The sequence below is a fragment of the Macrotis lagotis genome, chromosome 1 (assembly GCF_037893015.1).
Source record: "Macrotis lagotis isolate mMagLag1 chromosome 1, bilby.v1.9.chrom.fasta, whole genome shotgun sequence".
Lineage (NCBI taxonomy): Eukaryota > Metazoa > Chordata > Mammalia > Peramelemorphia > Peramelidae > Macrotis > Macrotis lagotis.
This window is the reverse complement of record NC_133658.1, coordinates 245,428,092-245,444,953: the sequence shown is the minus strand read 5'-3', so window position 1 is coordinate 245,444,953 and position 16,862 is coordinate 245,428,092. Positions and strand designations below refer to the sequence as shown.

At 40.1% G+C, this 16,862-nt stretch overlaps 1 protein-coding gene across 8 annotated transcripts in view; it reads left to right on the top strand.

The window, feature by feature from the left end:
* The first annotated feature begins 746 nt into the window (after positions 1–746).
* Positions 747–16,862, top strand: part of FAM178B (family with sequence similarity 178 member B) — a 186,213-nt gene continuing 170,097 nt past the window's right edge. For 3 of the 8 annotated variants that reach the window (XM_074210049.1, XM_074210050.1, XM_074210043.1), the window contains exon 1: positions 4,745–4,830. The gene's annotated coding sequence lies outside the window, so the exon portion shown is untranslated. Of the gene's footprint in view, positions 836–867; positions 4,151–4,744; positions 4,855–16,862 lie in introns of those variants that run through there. The other 5 variants (XM_074210044.1, XM_074210046.1, XM_074210047.1 and 2 more) reach the window with 5 other exon arrangements.

The window sequence follows — 16,862 nt, the reverse complement described above, 5'->3', positions numbered from 1 at the left end:
GCTCTGCCCCTCAATCAGATCTAATGAGTGAATAGTTTTCCTATCTAGCTAGCTTAGGCTGTAGGCTTTTCTCTCCTTAAAGCCCTCCAACTTTCCCCAGGCTTCCTGAATACTGTCTTTACCTGCCCCTCCCCTCCCATTCTCAGTCCTCCAACCCTCCCCAGCTCTGGCCTTGAATGTGACTTTTGTAATTAAGCACCCAAAACCCTCCCTAGAGAAGTCAAGATCACAGGATGTCTCAAGGCTTATTTTGATGTGTATGAAAAATGGTATTGGGCAGCTAGGTGGCGTAGTGGATAAAGCACTGGCCTTGAAGTCAGGAGTACCTGGGTTCAAATGCGGTCTCAGACACTGAATAATACCTAGCTGTGTGGCCTTGGGCAAGCCACTTAACCCCATTTGCCTTGCAAAAAAAAAAAAAACCCCTAGAAAAAAAAGAAAAAAAAAGAAAAATGGTATTGCTAGGCTATGATTGGGGAGAAACAGCTTGTATCCCAACTTTATTCAGGACAAAAGTTTTATTTTGTTGCAAACTAGTGTACCCCAATTGGAAATTATTGCAAGGGGGAGGAATACACTATGTCCTACCAATGTCCTTGGGTGAGTTGTCAGGTCCTGTTGACTTTGGTTGATTTGCTGTATTGTTGCTGTTTGCTGGTTACTATTTGGTCACACAGTATCAAAAAGTCAGAAATTCTGGAATCTAAATCCTAATTCAAACAAGTCTCCACCCCCCCCACCCCACTTCTGCACTGCTGCCTGGACGTCTCCAGGGTTGGTTGATAGTAGTTATGGCTGTTGATTCTCCTGAATGTATTCTGACCAGTATTCTTACGTAAGTAATTTCTTTCTTCCTTTTAAATGCCTAAAGAATTTTTTCCTTGTTTTTGTAGTTTGATAATGTCTAGGTGGCACAGTGGACAGAGCACTGGCTTTGGAGTCAGGAGGACAAGAGTTCCAATCCAGCCTCACTCAACACTTACTAGCTGTGTGACCTTGGGCAAGTTCCTTAAGCCAGATGACCTCATATCCAGGGCCATCTGCAGTTGTTCTGATTCATATCTGGCCATTGGACCCAAATAGCTCTAGAGGAGAAAGTGAGGGTGGTGATTTAGAACAGCGTGCCCTCATTCCAATCCAATTCATGTGCTTGTCATGGTATCACTTCCCTCATGTCACAGTCTTCTTTGAGAGTGAATTTGATAATGTCTTAGAAGATCTGAATTTTTTGGTTTCTCTAAGGAAGGAAAGGACTCTCTGTATTCTTTCCAGTGGCTTCTTCTTGTCCAAGGTAAGAAAATTTCTCCAATTAGGTCTTTCAAATATTACATTTAGAATTTATTTTTTTGGTTTGGAAAAATAGATAAATTCTGGAATCCCAATTATACTAAGGCAGTAGTATCAAACTTAAATAGAAACAGATTCCTCTTCCACCTTTATTTTTCAATTGCATTTGTTTCTGGTTCAGTCCATATTACAGAGTTTTGCTGATGGGATGAGTTTGATACTTTTGCTATGGTGTAATCTTTTGTGCTATGAAGTGATAAGGGTGATATGAGAGGAAGGCACTCACAGGACTCAAGAAAGGCTTCATGGAGAAGGTGGGACCTGGCCTGAGTTTTGAAGGAAAGAAAGGATTCATAAATAGTCAGTGCATATAACACTTTTAAGTGTTACTTTAGCCTGCATTTCTGTTATTTTTTGACATTCAGCTACATTAAAACTTTATTTTATTTTCATTATCCATATTAATGTGGCAGCAGAGGTTGTAGAAAGAGATTTGATCCCCAAACCTGGAAGACCCAAGTTCAAGTTCTCCCTCTGTCACAGATTGGCTGAGTGACCCTTGACAAGTCTCTTAACTTCTCAGTGTTCCTGGCACCTCTCTAAGATCATAAGTTGCAAGACAGTGTCAGCCTGCATTGGTAGATCTTATCCTAGAGTTCCCTGTATGAATAAAGTCCACAGTCCCTATTTTTAGCCTAAAAATATTAATACTTTATTAAAAATTCACACACTGGATAAGGAGTCAATGAATTTCATCCCATCTAGTACCCAAGTCTTGCTTGTCCTCAGAGTACAAGAAACAGAACAAGGTTTGTCCAATAGAACAGCTTTTGGTACTTAAATGGTGAGTCATGAATTGTTGTGACCTGGTTCCCAAGTAGTTGAACAAGCCTTTTTGGAAAAACAACTTGGCAAAGGAATGAGATGTGTGTGAGAAAAAGCAAGTGGTTCTTAAATATAGTGTACCTGCATTTAGTACTTAATATTAGTGGTTAGAGGATTTAAAATTGTAAAGGACTTTGGACATCACCATGGCACCAATTAAGAGCCTAGAAGGCACAACCAAACAGTCCTTGCCTCCAAAGAACTTAATCTGTGTGGAGACAGTACCTTCACTGATGGCACCCTTTTGTTGTACAAGTACAACTGGCTCCACCGCTGGCCTTTTTCAAGTTTCTTGAGAGGAGGGACTATTTTTCACTTTTGCTTTTGTATCCCCTCAGTCCCTTGCTATTCCTAGTACTGTGATTAAGTGACTGATCACCCCAAAATAAACACAAGGTGATAGGAGTGGAGGTTACTGACAAGGAGACAGGGTCAAGAAAGGCTTTGTGGAGAAGATGGGAAATGGACTGAGTTTTGAAGGAAACAAGGAATGCAAGTGAGTGCATTTAAGGCTTGGGGAAGGAACTTGGAGATGTGTCCTGTGTAAAGAATAGTGTGATGAATGAAAAGTATGAGAGATATAATTTCTGGGTAATTAATAATCAATTTCTTCATTATGGCTAGCAAAAAATTAATAAAATTAGCTTAGTGGCACTCTAGTAAAGTGAAGGCAAACCGTCCCTCCAGAGTTTAAATGCCCTTGGAAGAGTGGGTGTTCTCAAAGGTGGAAATTAACTCTAATTAGTTAACAATTAAGAGAGAATCAATATTATAAGAAAAGTAGGCTTATTTGAATGAGAGGTAGAGGATTTGACTTTGATTATGTCACTCCAGGACAAAGATCCTCATTTCTTTTTGCCTCAGATCATTCTACCTCCTGTAATTTATACAAAAGGATCTATCCTTCATACAAACCACTTTTGTAGTTGAACAGTGGGCCAGAATTCACCTGGATAAGATGGTCTTCACTATTAAATTAGAAATAAACTTTTCCAAGATTGAATCCAATCAGGGGTGGCTAGGTGGGGTAGTGGATAAAGCACCGGCCTTGGAGCCAGGATTACCTGGGTTCAAATCTGGTCTCAGACACTTAATAATTACCTGGTGGTGTGGCCTCGGGCAAGCCACTAAACTCCATTTGCCTTGCAAAAAACTAAAAAAAAAAAAAATTGAATCCAATCTCAGCCCAGTCCCTTGAGTGTTGCTTTGACCTAGTCATCCAAATGAGGAAATAGAAAGGGAAAAAACCCTGGATTATACTCCCTCCCCCCATATTAACAATAGGCTATTAATGATTATTTCTTTTAATAGTAAGTCACAGGTATAGTATAATGGATATAGTGTTGCTTACCTTCTTAATAAGTAGTAGATCTGAAACAAAAAATTCTGACTGGATCTCAGAGTGCCAGAATGGTGCTAAATTATGAGATTAGAAAGGTAGGTTTGGGTTAGGTCGTTAAGGGCTTTAAACATGAAATAGAGACGTTTATTTGTATTTGGTCTGAAAAGCATTAATAGAGTGCCACTGTAGTTTATTGAGTGGAATTACACAAGTTTTAGGAAAATCACTTTAGCACTGTTAGATAGATTAAGTTAGAAACTAAAGGTCATGAGACCAATGGTGAGATTGTTGCCATAATACAGATGAAAAGTGAAGAGGGTCTGAACAAAGGGTGAAGTCATGGGGGCAGAGAGAGAACTGGGGTAATTCATGAAGAAATAACAAGATGAGGTCTCTGAGTTGATCTGTGGATCAGCTTGAAGGAGAGTGAGGAGTGGATAAGGCCAAGATTGTCAGGTCATAGAGGTAGTAAGTGGAAAGCAACGGGGCTTTGACTCCAAATCCAGCTTCTTTCCCCAATACTGACCTGTCTCTGTAGCATTAAAAGGAGTCTGCATGAGGCCACGCATGAGAATTATAACCGACATCTATGGAGCTTCCAGGACATGATCTCACTGGAACCTGCACAATTATCCGGTGAGTGAAAACTACCAGGATTATCCCTGTTTCACTGAGGGAGATGGGAGGCCAGTTAAGATGATGGTGAGACTTGCCCGAGGCTACATTGCCAGTACCTTGGATTTGCCTTCCCGACTCCATGGTTTACCTTTAATCCAACCTTTTTGATTTTTTCAAGGAAGTGGGGTTAAGTGGCTTGCCCAAGGCCACCCAGCTAGGTAATTATTACATGTCTGAGGCCGCATTTGAACTCAGGTCCTCCTGCCTCCAGGGCCGGTGCTCTACCCACTGCGCCACGTAGCCGCCCCAAGGCTAACCTTCAACCCCAAACACCACGCAGCCTCTCCAACATGCACACCCCCGAATCACCTCCCTGATGGTGGGTCTCCACTCGGGGCCCTTGTCCAGGCTCGGAGTGAGAACTGAGGCGGCTTCGGCTTGCCGGCTGAGCCGGGAGCCCCAGCAGCCCCGGCCCCTCGGCTGGTCGCCCCCCGGCAGCGAGCGGGTGGGGCGCGGGCTCTGGAAGCTGGAAGCCGCCCTTTCGGGGGTTGGGGCGAAGAGCGTGCCAGGGACGAGGCAGGGGAGCGAGCTGTGGAACGCGGAGCTCGGGCAGCGGTCTGAGAACAGGCGGTGGGGCTGGCCGGACCCTTGGGCTGCCCTCGGACCCTTCCGGCCAGAACGGAGCTGTGCCCCTCAAAGTAAGATCAGCGTGTGTCTCCTGGGTATGATGCTCCTCCCTTGACTCATCTGGTCCTCCCCTTCCACTTGGTCGACTTGTCCTTCCCGTGTCCAGTGATCCCCACCCTCCTCACTCTCCCAGCCTCCTCCTCCTCCTTGTTCCATCCTGCCCCAGCTACTTCCTCTCCCTTCTCATTCTGCCTCCTTTCTCCATCCCTTCCCACTCTGCCCCTCAGGCTCCTTCCCTCCCATCACCTCACTTGTCATCCTGCCCCCTCTGCCTTTTCTCCCTTCACATCACGCCTACTGTCTCTAGCCTCCCTTCCCACCCTTCTCCCTCAGCCTCATTCCCTCTCTCCCTTTCTCATCTTGTTCCCTTTATGTCCTCTCCTCCTTTCCTAGTCTCCTTCCCTCTCTTTCCACTTCTACCCTTAAACTCTTTCCCTTCCTTCCCGCTCAGTCTTCTGGCTTCCTTTCTTCTTCCCTTCCATCTCCTTTTCTCCATTCCCATCCTTCTCCTTTTCCCTCTTTCCATTTCCATTTGCCCTGTCTTCCTCCATTCAATTCTGTCTCTGCATTCTTACCTCTTAAAATACTTTTTCAACTTAGGAACATTTATTAAGCTGACAATCTGTATAAAATGTTGTTCTAAGTGATGGAGATAAAAACTTAGAAAACTACACTTCTAAAAAACCGGCTCTGCCCTCAAAGGGTTTCGATATATTAGTTCCATTTCTACTTAATTTTGAATTATTTAAAGCTTAGCTCAAATACTTTTGGCAACCTGGAATCTATGAACTTTAAATTTCAATGTAATTGATTTCCTTTGTAATCCTCTGTATTTTATGCATTTAAAAACATTTTGAGAAGGGATCCACATAGACTTCTCCAGATAGGCAAAATAGTCCTTGACATTAAATAGAAGGCTAAGAAGCAAATAAGATGCTTTAGAGTTTAAACGTCTTAATCTGAATCTAATCATGGACAGCTTTTTGTAACCCTAATGAAACTGGAATCACAAATTGGAATTGGATAGATTTGAGATTTATTTAGTCCAATTCCCTCATATTACAGCCTCAAGAAGTATGAAGACAAAGAAATATAATTCCTGACTTGAGTTTGTATTCATAGATAATGATAATGACAATAATGATAATGATAGTGATAAATAGCAGCTAACATTTGTATAGCTTTAAAGTTTATTTTCCACCCCTGGTTTTAGAACTCAAATTCTGATAGATTCTACCATTTTGAAAAGGCTTCCAGTATGGGTACAGTGAATAACCACTGTGTTTTCTATTAGGCTGGCCACCTCTTAATGAATTTGTTTTGGTCATGACAACCCATGAAATAAAGAAAAAGTTAATATGACCCTCAGCCTTGTACTAGTCCTTTTATGCTGCTTCATTGAAAGGGACAGAGCTTTCCAAGGCATATAGCTTTTAGATTGTCACAGAACTTCAGTTTAATTGTTTGTACTTCAAGTGTGAGATTCATATCTAATAATCAATAAGTGAACCTGTTGCCGAAGTTATTTGAGAAGGGATCAACAATCATAACATCTTGATATCAACAATCTTGATATTGTTCCTTTAAATGATACCAGGAGAAGAAAGTTGCTGCTTTTTACCTACTTATGACTTTGGAGGCTTTGGAGGTCAAAGAAAGATGTTTGTGAAGGGGGGTTTTTATCTTATATCTCAAAGTTTTTATTTTGTGGAATGTTTGGTTATTACAAATCCAAGTACCAATAACAAGGACTTACAAACAGTCTACCACAAAAATAATGACTTCTTATGCACCAACTTTAGCTGCTTAGGAATAAGTAGCAGAGAAATTCTCAGAAGAACTTGATGAGACCTCCTAAATCAAATAATCCTTCACTCTGATATTGATGACTTCATTACAAAGATGGGGAAAAGGGAAGATGAAGGTGGGGAGGAATATATGGGAACAAGGCTCAGGAGAGAACAAAGACATGTAGATAATACAGAACCCCCTAATGCTTCTTTTGAGAGGGTGGGGCAGTGGATAGAGTGTAGGGCTTGGAGTCAGAAACACTCATCTTCATTAATTCACATTTAGTCTTAGACACTGGTTGTGTGCCTCTGGGCAAGTCACTTAATCCTGTTTACCTCAGTTTCTTTATAAAATGACCCGGAGAAGGAAATGGCAAACCATTCTAATATCTCTGCCAAGAAAAGCCCAAATCAGGTCACAAATTGTCAAACACAACTTAAAACAGCTGAAAAACAAAAATGCCTCTGTGTCATTGATATTTTCTTCAATAGAATTGGTAGTTGCTGGCCATAGAGAACAGTAAATGAGGCCATAAAGAATGACAATGGAAGTTTAGCCTAACAAATGGGAGTCAGCTGTGTCTATATGGTCAAGTCATTCACTTGTCAGAGCAAAGATCAGAATTTGTAATAAAAAAAAGAAAAATCATCCCAAGGGCATTCAAACACGAAAATAGAAAAAGGATTAGAAATAAAAGGCAAATGGAAATGATTTGCAAAAAATATTTCAACAAACCTTTTTTAATCAAGTTTAGCAGAACCACCACATATGGACCCTAATATTAGTTCCCAAGGTACTTTGGCAGAAGTAGAAATGTTACAAAAGAGAACAAAGGCAGGAAAAGCAGCTAGAATGGACTAAATATATGGAAAGAAGACCTGTAATAAGAGACCATAAAATTGTAAGGGCATTGAGAGATGAGGGTGATTAGATACTAGGTATCTGAAGGACAGAAGGCTATCAAAAGCATGGAGATAATCTCAAACTTTATTAATACTGAAAAAAAAAAGCTGACCAAGTGTTCAATAACTAGCAACCTGTATGCCTATTTTCTCATCTATGCAAAATCTTTGTGAAGCTCATCTATACATGCATTGAAGTTATCTTTGATGAGGATATTAATAAAGACTGAAGACTTTTACAAGGAGTATTAAGACACATCTTTATCAACTCACAATAGACCAAAAGGTGTAGAGAATATAATGTCCACCAATTGGGTTTATTATTTATTGATTATAAAAAAGCATTTGATATTAAAATAGAATTACACCTAATAGAATCTTTTACAACAAAATGTTTCTCTTACATCTAGATCATTAAAGATTTCTCGGAAGATGTAAAAAACAGAAACAATCCTATTTAATGACCCTCTTATACTAGCATTAGGAGAGGCATAAAAGAGGGGAAATGTATGCTTCCCCAAATTATTCACCACTATAATGTGGGAGATCTCGTACAGAACCAAGATTAAGGAGGGATCTTTTAGATGACCCTTTATTGGATGGCATTTTGTTAATTACATCAAATCCCAATACATTTTTAAGCTTTCTTGAAAAGTTCTGTGATCACTGAAAGAAATATGGTCTGTCCATCTACAGAAAAGATCAGTTGATAAAAAATATTTGTTGCCTAGATTTCAATGATAAGCACTTATCCATCAGTACATATATCTGAGAGACAGTAGTAGATGACATACATATCATGCCCAGAGTTGAAAAGGATAGCAAGTTGAATTGCTTTTGGGAAATTGCAGAACTCTTTTACTGACTCTAAACTTCCCAGGAACGCAAAGCTTCCCTTTTTTTATTTTTATACAAATATTTTACCAATGATACTAAATGAGAGTGACACTTAGAATTGTTTCTGAAGAGAAAATGACAGCACTCCCAAGGCAATGGAAAAGAAGGATGGTAGGTATGAGGAAACTGCCAATGAAAAACTCTAAACAATGGGAGAAAAGGAATATATGACAGGAAGGGAAGATTGATTAGTCACATGGCAAGGACATAGGATGATAAGTGGACAATCAGAGACCTACTCTGGCATATTTGAGATGTTAGAAGAAAGCAGATACCAAATGGCAAACTTCTGGGAAAATGTGTATGAGAGTTGCATAGGAAGCTGCGCGCGCATTCATGGCTAGATTGCAGTCTACATTTTAGAGAGAATTCCTGATTCTGAATACAAGAATATTTTAAAAAGTTTTCAAAATCTCTCACTTTCTAGCTGGCATCCCTTATGGGTTCTAGAGATAATCTCGAACCCCCATCTGATGTGTTCCCCAATATCATTTAATCAGGTGACAGCTCCCTAATATCAAATAACCAATTAATATTAATTAGTTTTTACAAAGGGATATGTACTGAGAAGATAAATAGGATCATAAGGCAAAATACCCTTCCTTGCTCAACCCCCCCCCACACAATAAAAAACCCTAAATCTGGAAGGTTTTATATATATATATCCTTTTAGTCTTAGAGGAGAGTATTCAAATTTAAAGTTGGTGCAATAAAACAAACCCTTCCCTCTCCTCAATTTGGGTAGTATTTCCTGATTCTATAAGTTCTTTTCTCTCTCTAGAAGGAATTCCCAACATATGGGTATGGTATAGCTGGTGAATGAATAATTTTCTTGTTTTAGGTCAAACTTCTTGTTGGGTCAAACAGGTTGTTCATTTGCTTTGAAGTTTGTGTTTTTTTTTTAATCAGAGTTCTCATTAGACCCAGCTACTGTGATTAAGACTCTAGTTGGTCCTTCAGTGAATTTAAACCTGTGAGCTCTTTTCAAAGGTCACAAGTTTGTCAAGTGATCTAGTTTATCTGGATATTTATCCAAAGATCAGGTAAGAAAATATACAAGAAAAGAAAAAAACCAGGGTGGAGCCAAGATGGCAACAAGAGTGGATCATGTCTTAGGAGCTCTCTCATAAATCTTCGAAACTAAGGAGTCTTACTAAATTTCCAGAGACAGAATCCACAGAGGGACCCAGTGAGGCAGTTCTCCTACTCAAGGTAACCTGGAAAAAGAGTAGAAAGGCTCTGCTCCCTGGGGTCGGAGAGGCCCACTAGAGGGGTGGCCCACCAGAGCGAAAGAACTTCAGCCTCCCAGAGGCAGCCCCAGGGTGCTGGGAGCTGTGGCTCACAGCAGCAGGGGGAGTTTCCTGACTTACGCCCCAGGGAGCACCGGGCACAAATTGGGGGAGCAGCTTAGACAAGGAAGGGCACACAGCAAGCAGCTTAGACAAGGAAGTCCAGATCCTGGAAACAGAAGCAGGTAGAGCAGTAAGCAGAAGCCCCCAGGGCATGAGCCCATTGAACCTAGGGAGGGAAGTGAAGAGAGAGAGACTGCAGAGCTCTGTCCTCTGCCCCTGGAACAGGACTCTGGGGCTCTGACCACATTCAGATCCTGATCGCAGTCTAGGCCCCCCCTGTAGAACAGCAGGGGCCCCCTCCACTTCATCCTGGTGGCAGAGGGGGGGGCACATATGGTCATTCACAGACCAGGAGGGAGGACAGAGCCTCACACACTGAGATCCTTGTGGGAGTGTCCCAAAAGCTCAGGAAGACCCCCAAAACAGGCTTAGGCTGGGAAAATGAGCAAGTAGAGAAAAAAGAGGAACACCATTGAGAAATATTTTGCATATGAGCCCAAGAAGGATCAAAACACTCAGTCTGAAGATGAAGAAGCACAAGCTCCTGCATCTAAAGACTCCAAGAAAAACAGAAATTGGGCTCAGTCTATGATAGAGCTCAAAAAAGACTTTGGAAATCAAATGAGGGAGTTAGAAGAAAAACTGGGGAAAAAAATGAGAGAGATGCAGGAAAAACATAAAAATAAAGTCAGCAGCCTAGTCAAGGAAATCCAAAAAAATGCTGAAGAAAATAGCATGCTAAAAACCAGCTTAGGTCAAATGGATAAAACAGTTCAAAAAGTTATGGAGGAGAAGAATGCTTTAAAAAGCAAAATTGGCCAGATGGAAAAAAGAGATAAGAAAACTCTCTGAGGAGAACAAATCCTTCAGACAAAGAATAGAACTCAGGGAGATTGATGAATTTACGAGAAATCAGGACTCAATACTTGAAAACCAAAAAAATGAAAAATTAGAAGAAAATGTGAAACATCTCATTGTAAAAACAACTGATATGGAAAACAGATTTAGGAAAGATAATTTAAAAATTATTGTAATACCTGAAAGTCATGATCAGGAAAAGAGCCTTGACATCATTTTCAAAGAATTACTACAGGAACATTGCCCTGATATCCTAGAAGCAGAGGGCAAAATAGAAATGGAGAGAATCCACCGATCCTCCTGAGAAAGAGATCCCAAAAAACCAACCCCCAGGAATATTGTAGCCAAGTTCCAGAACTCCCAAGTCAAAGAGAAAATATTACAAGCAGCCAGAAGGACACAATTCAAATACTGTGGAGCTGCAATCAGGATCTCACAGGACTTAGTAGCAATTACATTAAAAGCTCATAGGGCTTGGAATATAATATTCTGGAAGGCAAAAGAGCTTAGAATGCAACCGAGAATCAACTACCCAGCAAGGCTGAATGTCCTCTTCTAAGGAAAAAGATGGACTTTCAATGAACCAGGGGAATTTCAAATGTTCCTGTTGGAATGGCCAGAGATGAACAGAAGGTTTGCTCTTCAGATACAGGACTCAGGTGAACCACAGAGATTGGAGGAGAAGGGGAAAATTATGAGGGACTTAATGATGATGAACTGCATGTATTCCTGCATAGAAAAATGACATTGATAATACTCATATGAACCTTCTTAGTTGATAGAGCAGGTAGAAGGAGCTTTTATAGTTGAAGCACAGGAAAAAGCTGAATTCAAAGATAAAATATGGTGTAAAAATGGAGTCAATAGAAAAAAGGGAAATGTAATGGGAGAAAGAAAAAGGAGAGGGGAATAGGCCAAGATATTTCATATAATAAGATTTTTCTTTATTACAATGAGATATTGCAATGATATGGAAGTGGGGAAGGCAAGGGGGAATGAGGGAATCTTCACTCTCATCAGAGGTGGCTAGGAGAGGAAACAGTATATATACTCAATGGGGTATAGGCATCTGGAGTAAGAAGGAAGGGGGGATGGGAGAAGGGGGGATGTGAATGATGGAGGAGAGGATGGACCATGGTGGGAGAGTGGTCAGATATAACACATTTTCTTTTTTACTTCTTGCAAGGGGCTGGGATTGGAAGGCCTGTCCTGGACCATAGGGCCAGGTGGATGCTGGGCCTAAGGGGTGGTATGGGGACTTGGGGCCTCTTGGCTGCTGCATCACCCAGCTACCCTACAGCAGTGTCAGAGTGAAAGGAGAGAGAAAATATAGTGCATGGTAGTGGAGAAATACAAAAGGAGGGAGTTGTGATCAGCAATGGCAATGGTAGAAAAATATGGAAGTAACTTTTGCGATGGACTTTTCATACAGAATGTGATCCATCCACGACAGAGTTGTTGGTGTTGGAACAAAGACTTAAGCACATTTATTATTATTTTTTTTTTGGGGGGTGCAGGGCAAATGGGGCTGGGTGGCCTGCCTGGGGCCACATAGCAGGGTGATCGTTGGGTGTCTGAGGCCAGATTTGGACCCAGGTGCTCCTGGCTCAAGGGCCAATGCTCTGTCTGCCACCCAGCCACCCCTACTATTATTACTATTTTATTTTATTTTGGGTCTTTTTTTTCTTTTTTTGGTTTTGCAGGGCAGTGGGTTTGGGGTGGCTTGCATGTCACATGGCTGGGTGATTGTTGGGTGTACGGGGCTGGATATGGGCTTGGGTGCTCCTGGCTCCAGGGCTGGTACTCCGTCCATTGCGCCACCTGGCCATACCTACAATTATTACTATTATTTTTTTTAATTTTAATTTTTTTCCTTTCCCCTTTACTTTATTGCTCAAGTGAGTCTATATTTTTTTTGGGGAGGGGGTATTTTGTTTACTCTTAAACAAAAATATTTTATTAATGTATAACAAACATTATTTGTACAAAATGAGAATAAATAAATATTAAATATATAAAAAAATACAAGAGATAAAAGAAGCAGGTACAAAGTGTGTGAGAAAACCTGGAAGCTAAGTGAAAGGTAAGAACAAATCTGCCCTTTCCTCTACCTTCTAGACCTACAATTCTTACTTTTCACTTAAAATCTTATAGGGGAAAGAGTGAGAGATTGGCCTTTCTAACCCTTTGTGTGTATATTCAGTTTTTGCTTAGCAGGCAATTGAAAGGACTTTTTATCACCCTAATTTAAGCTGACAGGAAGTATCAGAAGATACTGGTACTTGCTTTGAAATCCAGGGATCCATTTTGTATGCTCAAACCTCCATCTGAGTTAGTCGAGTATGTTGCATAGGCTCTAAGGCATGGACCAAACAGTGGCTAGCTTCCTATTACACAAAGGTTATAAATTTAGGATTTGGTTAGACCTCAGTTGAGGAGTTGCTTCAGTTCATCCAGGATATGATAACAGAGCATGATTCCAAATCTAACAGTATTTTCACTGACACACACAGTTTCTCCTAATATTGTGTATTATTGCCTGTGATAGTTATCTAGTTCTTCTGAAATATATGATTCTGAAATGTCTATCTGACCCCTTCTTAGTGCTTTGCACATAGTAGTAGATAATAAATGTTATTGATCTTATGTAATTATCTTGTTACATATAGCATTAACATTTGCAAAAATCTTATAAATAGACTCTGGAAAATAATTTTTCAGATTATTTCTACTGTCATTTTCATAATTGTTTTATTCCTCCCCACTCGTTCTTGTCCTGACCAGTTTTATGAGTTGAATTTCCAGGATTGAAGAATGACTTCATTTATTATGAGAATGCAACTTGTTTTGTTTTTCAAAATAAAATTTGACGTCAGTGTTTATATCTTAATTTTAAATCGGAGAGCACACAGTCTCTATGCTCTAGCTACTGTTTTAGGATATCATGCATGTATTATTACAAAATGATAGGTAAAATATATTCTATTAATTTCAAAGAATCTTCAAAAATATGTCAGTAAAAGTGAGATCATCATAATATTTTGAATGGATCCTTGTTGCAGGATTTCCAGAAAGACATAGATAAGAATCAAACAGAACAGGAAAAATGGAAAGATAATGATGATGGAAAGAAAATGGCAATGAAAACAACTAGTCTTTGACCTTAAATCATTCCCATCTCCATATTTGCCTGTTTCTGTCGAGGTTCTATTTCTGAGGTTTGGAACTTCAGAGGCATTTTCACTTCCCCTTTCTCTCTAATCCCCCATATCCAAACAATTAACAAATCTTTCTGCTTACTCAACATTTTTTATTATCAGATCTCCACTCTCTCTTCACACAGTGACTTTCTAAGTTAGGGTCTTCATCTCTCCCCTATACCATTACATAGTTTCCTAATTGTTCTCCCCTTTTCTAGTCTCTTTACTCTACTCTCCACAGGGCTGCTAAAATAATATATCTAAGTCATCCTTGTTACTACTTATCTGAGGAATCCCTCATGTCTCTCTTTCCTCTAAGATGAAACATCAACCACTCCACATGTCATTTAAGCCTTCCAAAGTTTTGCTGCAGCCTGCCTTCCAATACTTATTTGACCCTAGCCCCCTTTATGTATTCTGAATTATGCAAATCACTTAGAAGACCTTTCATTCTACTTATTTTAGATGCTATGCTTGGAACTGGGCATACAAAGCCCTGCCTTCAAAGAACTGCTATTCTAGGAGGGATCAGAAATAACATAAATACCCAGTATGCACAACAAAGTAAATACAAAGTCACCTACAGATAGGACAGTGTCAGCCTGGAGGTGGGAAGACTGAGCTGACCTCAGACACTGACTGTGTGACCCTGGGCAAGTCATTTCACTTCACTTGCCTCAGTTTCCCCATCTGTAAAATAAGCTGGAGAAGAAAATAGCAATCCACTCCAGTATCTTTACCAAGAAAACTTCCAGTCATGACTGAACAACAATGACGACAACAACAACAACAACAACAACCCATAGATCAGGAAGAGCTTTTTGGAGGTAAAGCTGGGAGTCATGTGAAAGAGGTGAGGAGGGAGAACATTCCAAGGATGGGGGGATAGAACCCTTTTTAAGAGGGGTATTGAGACTGGGGAATGGAATGCCATACTGGAGAATTGCAAGCAGGGCTGTTTGATTTAAATTTAGAGTTCTTGAGGGGGAGTTATTTGAGAGACTGGACCTAGAGGCTTAAAGGACTTTACATGGCAAAATGTATTATGCCTTAGTGGCAATAGGGAACCACTGAAGCTTCTTGAGTAGGACCTGACTTGGTCTATTTAGGGATAGCAATTTGGCAACTGTGTGGAGGATGGAGTACAGATGAGTGAAATTATGAGAGGGACTTCCTGTGACCCGAATATGATATTTCCTTATCTAAATTGTGCCTTTGCACTCACTTTACATTTTTAAAAGTCCTTTTTCTTTCTGTTGACACCATAATTGGCTTTCCATCTCCCACTTATCCATTCAATCAGACCACTCCCCAATGCCTGGAATATATTTCCTCCTCACTCTTGGAATCCCAGCTTCTGGAAAGTCTTTCCCTATGTCCTTTTGTATCAGTTATTGCTTTCTTCCTATGCCATTTGTATAATTATTGTGAGCCCCCAGTGAATGTAAACCCTTTGACAGCAAAGATTCTTTTGTCTTTGTATTGCCAGTGCCTAACAACATTACTAAATGTTTAATAAAATGCTTATTGGATTGAATTGAATGAAAGCAGCAAAATATTATGCATCTTTTCCCTCCTAGAGTTCCCCCCAGCCCCAATTTCATAGGACTGGAATTTTAGAACTGAAAGAAACCTTAGTGATTGTCTAACCCAGGCTTGCTCTTTTTAAGCAGGAGACATAACCAGATTGAGGCTGCCTTTCACGGCTAGAACCCTAAGTCTATTCAGCACCATACTTCCTTTATTTGCCCTAGGAATTGGAACAAAATCTTATCGCATCATTTGAAGATAGGACAGCTAGGTGGTACAATGAATAGAGCACCAACTCAATTCAAATATAGCCTCAGACACTTACTTGTTGTAAGACTTTGGCTCACATTCAAGGACATCTCCAATCGTCCTGATTGATATCTAGATACTGGAGCCAGATGACTTTGGAGGAGAAAGTGAGGCTGGTGATTCAACAGTACAACCTCACTCAAATCCAATTCATGTGCTTGCCATGGCATCACCCTCCTCTCCCCTGCCCCCCACATGTCATGATGGTCTTTGAGAATGAAGGACAAACATCAGCTTTTTAAAGTGTTATAGACCACTCTGGTGAGAACTGTGGAATAATGTTTTAAATGCATAAGATACACAAAAATAAAATATATAGGATTACAAACCAAACATGTCGAAAAACAAAATAAATATAATTTTAAAATCCCACAATTTCATTGATCCTAGGCTAAGAATTTCTGATCCGGTCCAATCCTCACATTCCACAGATAAGAAAAATGAGATTCAGAATGGTTTAATGGCTTGGCTTGCCAGCAAGTCAAAGGACTAAAACCCTCTTCTCCTTATTATCAATTGAGTGTTTTTTCCCTATCCCACATTACTCCTCACAATCCATAATTTTAGTGTACTTCTCATAACAACACTAAGGCATCTAGGTGGCAACATGGTGGGCAGAGCACTGGGCCTGGAGTCAGAAAATTTCATTTTCCTGAGTTTAAATCCAACCTCCCACTATTACTAATTATATGATCCTGGGCAAATTACTTTACCCTGTTTGCCTCAATTTTCTCTTCTGTAAAATGAGCTGGAGAAGAAAATGGCAAAACCACTCCAGTATCTTTGCTAAGAAAACTCGAATGGAATCACAAAGGATCAAACAAGGCCAAGAAATGACTGAACAAAAATGGAAAGACAGAGTGATATAGGATTTTTACAGGATGGATAGACCTAAATGTGATATACATCATTGGAGGGGACTCCTGAACTTATTAGCTCACAGATTTATTTAAGCATTTGAATTAGGGAAACTAAGGCACAGGAAAGTTAACTGACTTGTCTGAGTCATAGGACAAACCAGTGATAGAGCTAGGTTTAGGATTTAAATATTTTCTTCCAAGCTGGTGTTCTTTTATTAAATTTAACTGCATCTTGGAAAATTGTTTTTTTCCCCCCTGAGGATAGAAAAACTATTTTTAACAGGTTACTTGACAGCCAGTTGTATCTTTAACCATAGAGTAAAAAAAAATATAGCATGTGTTAC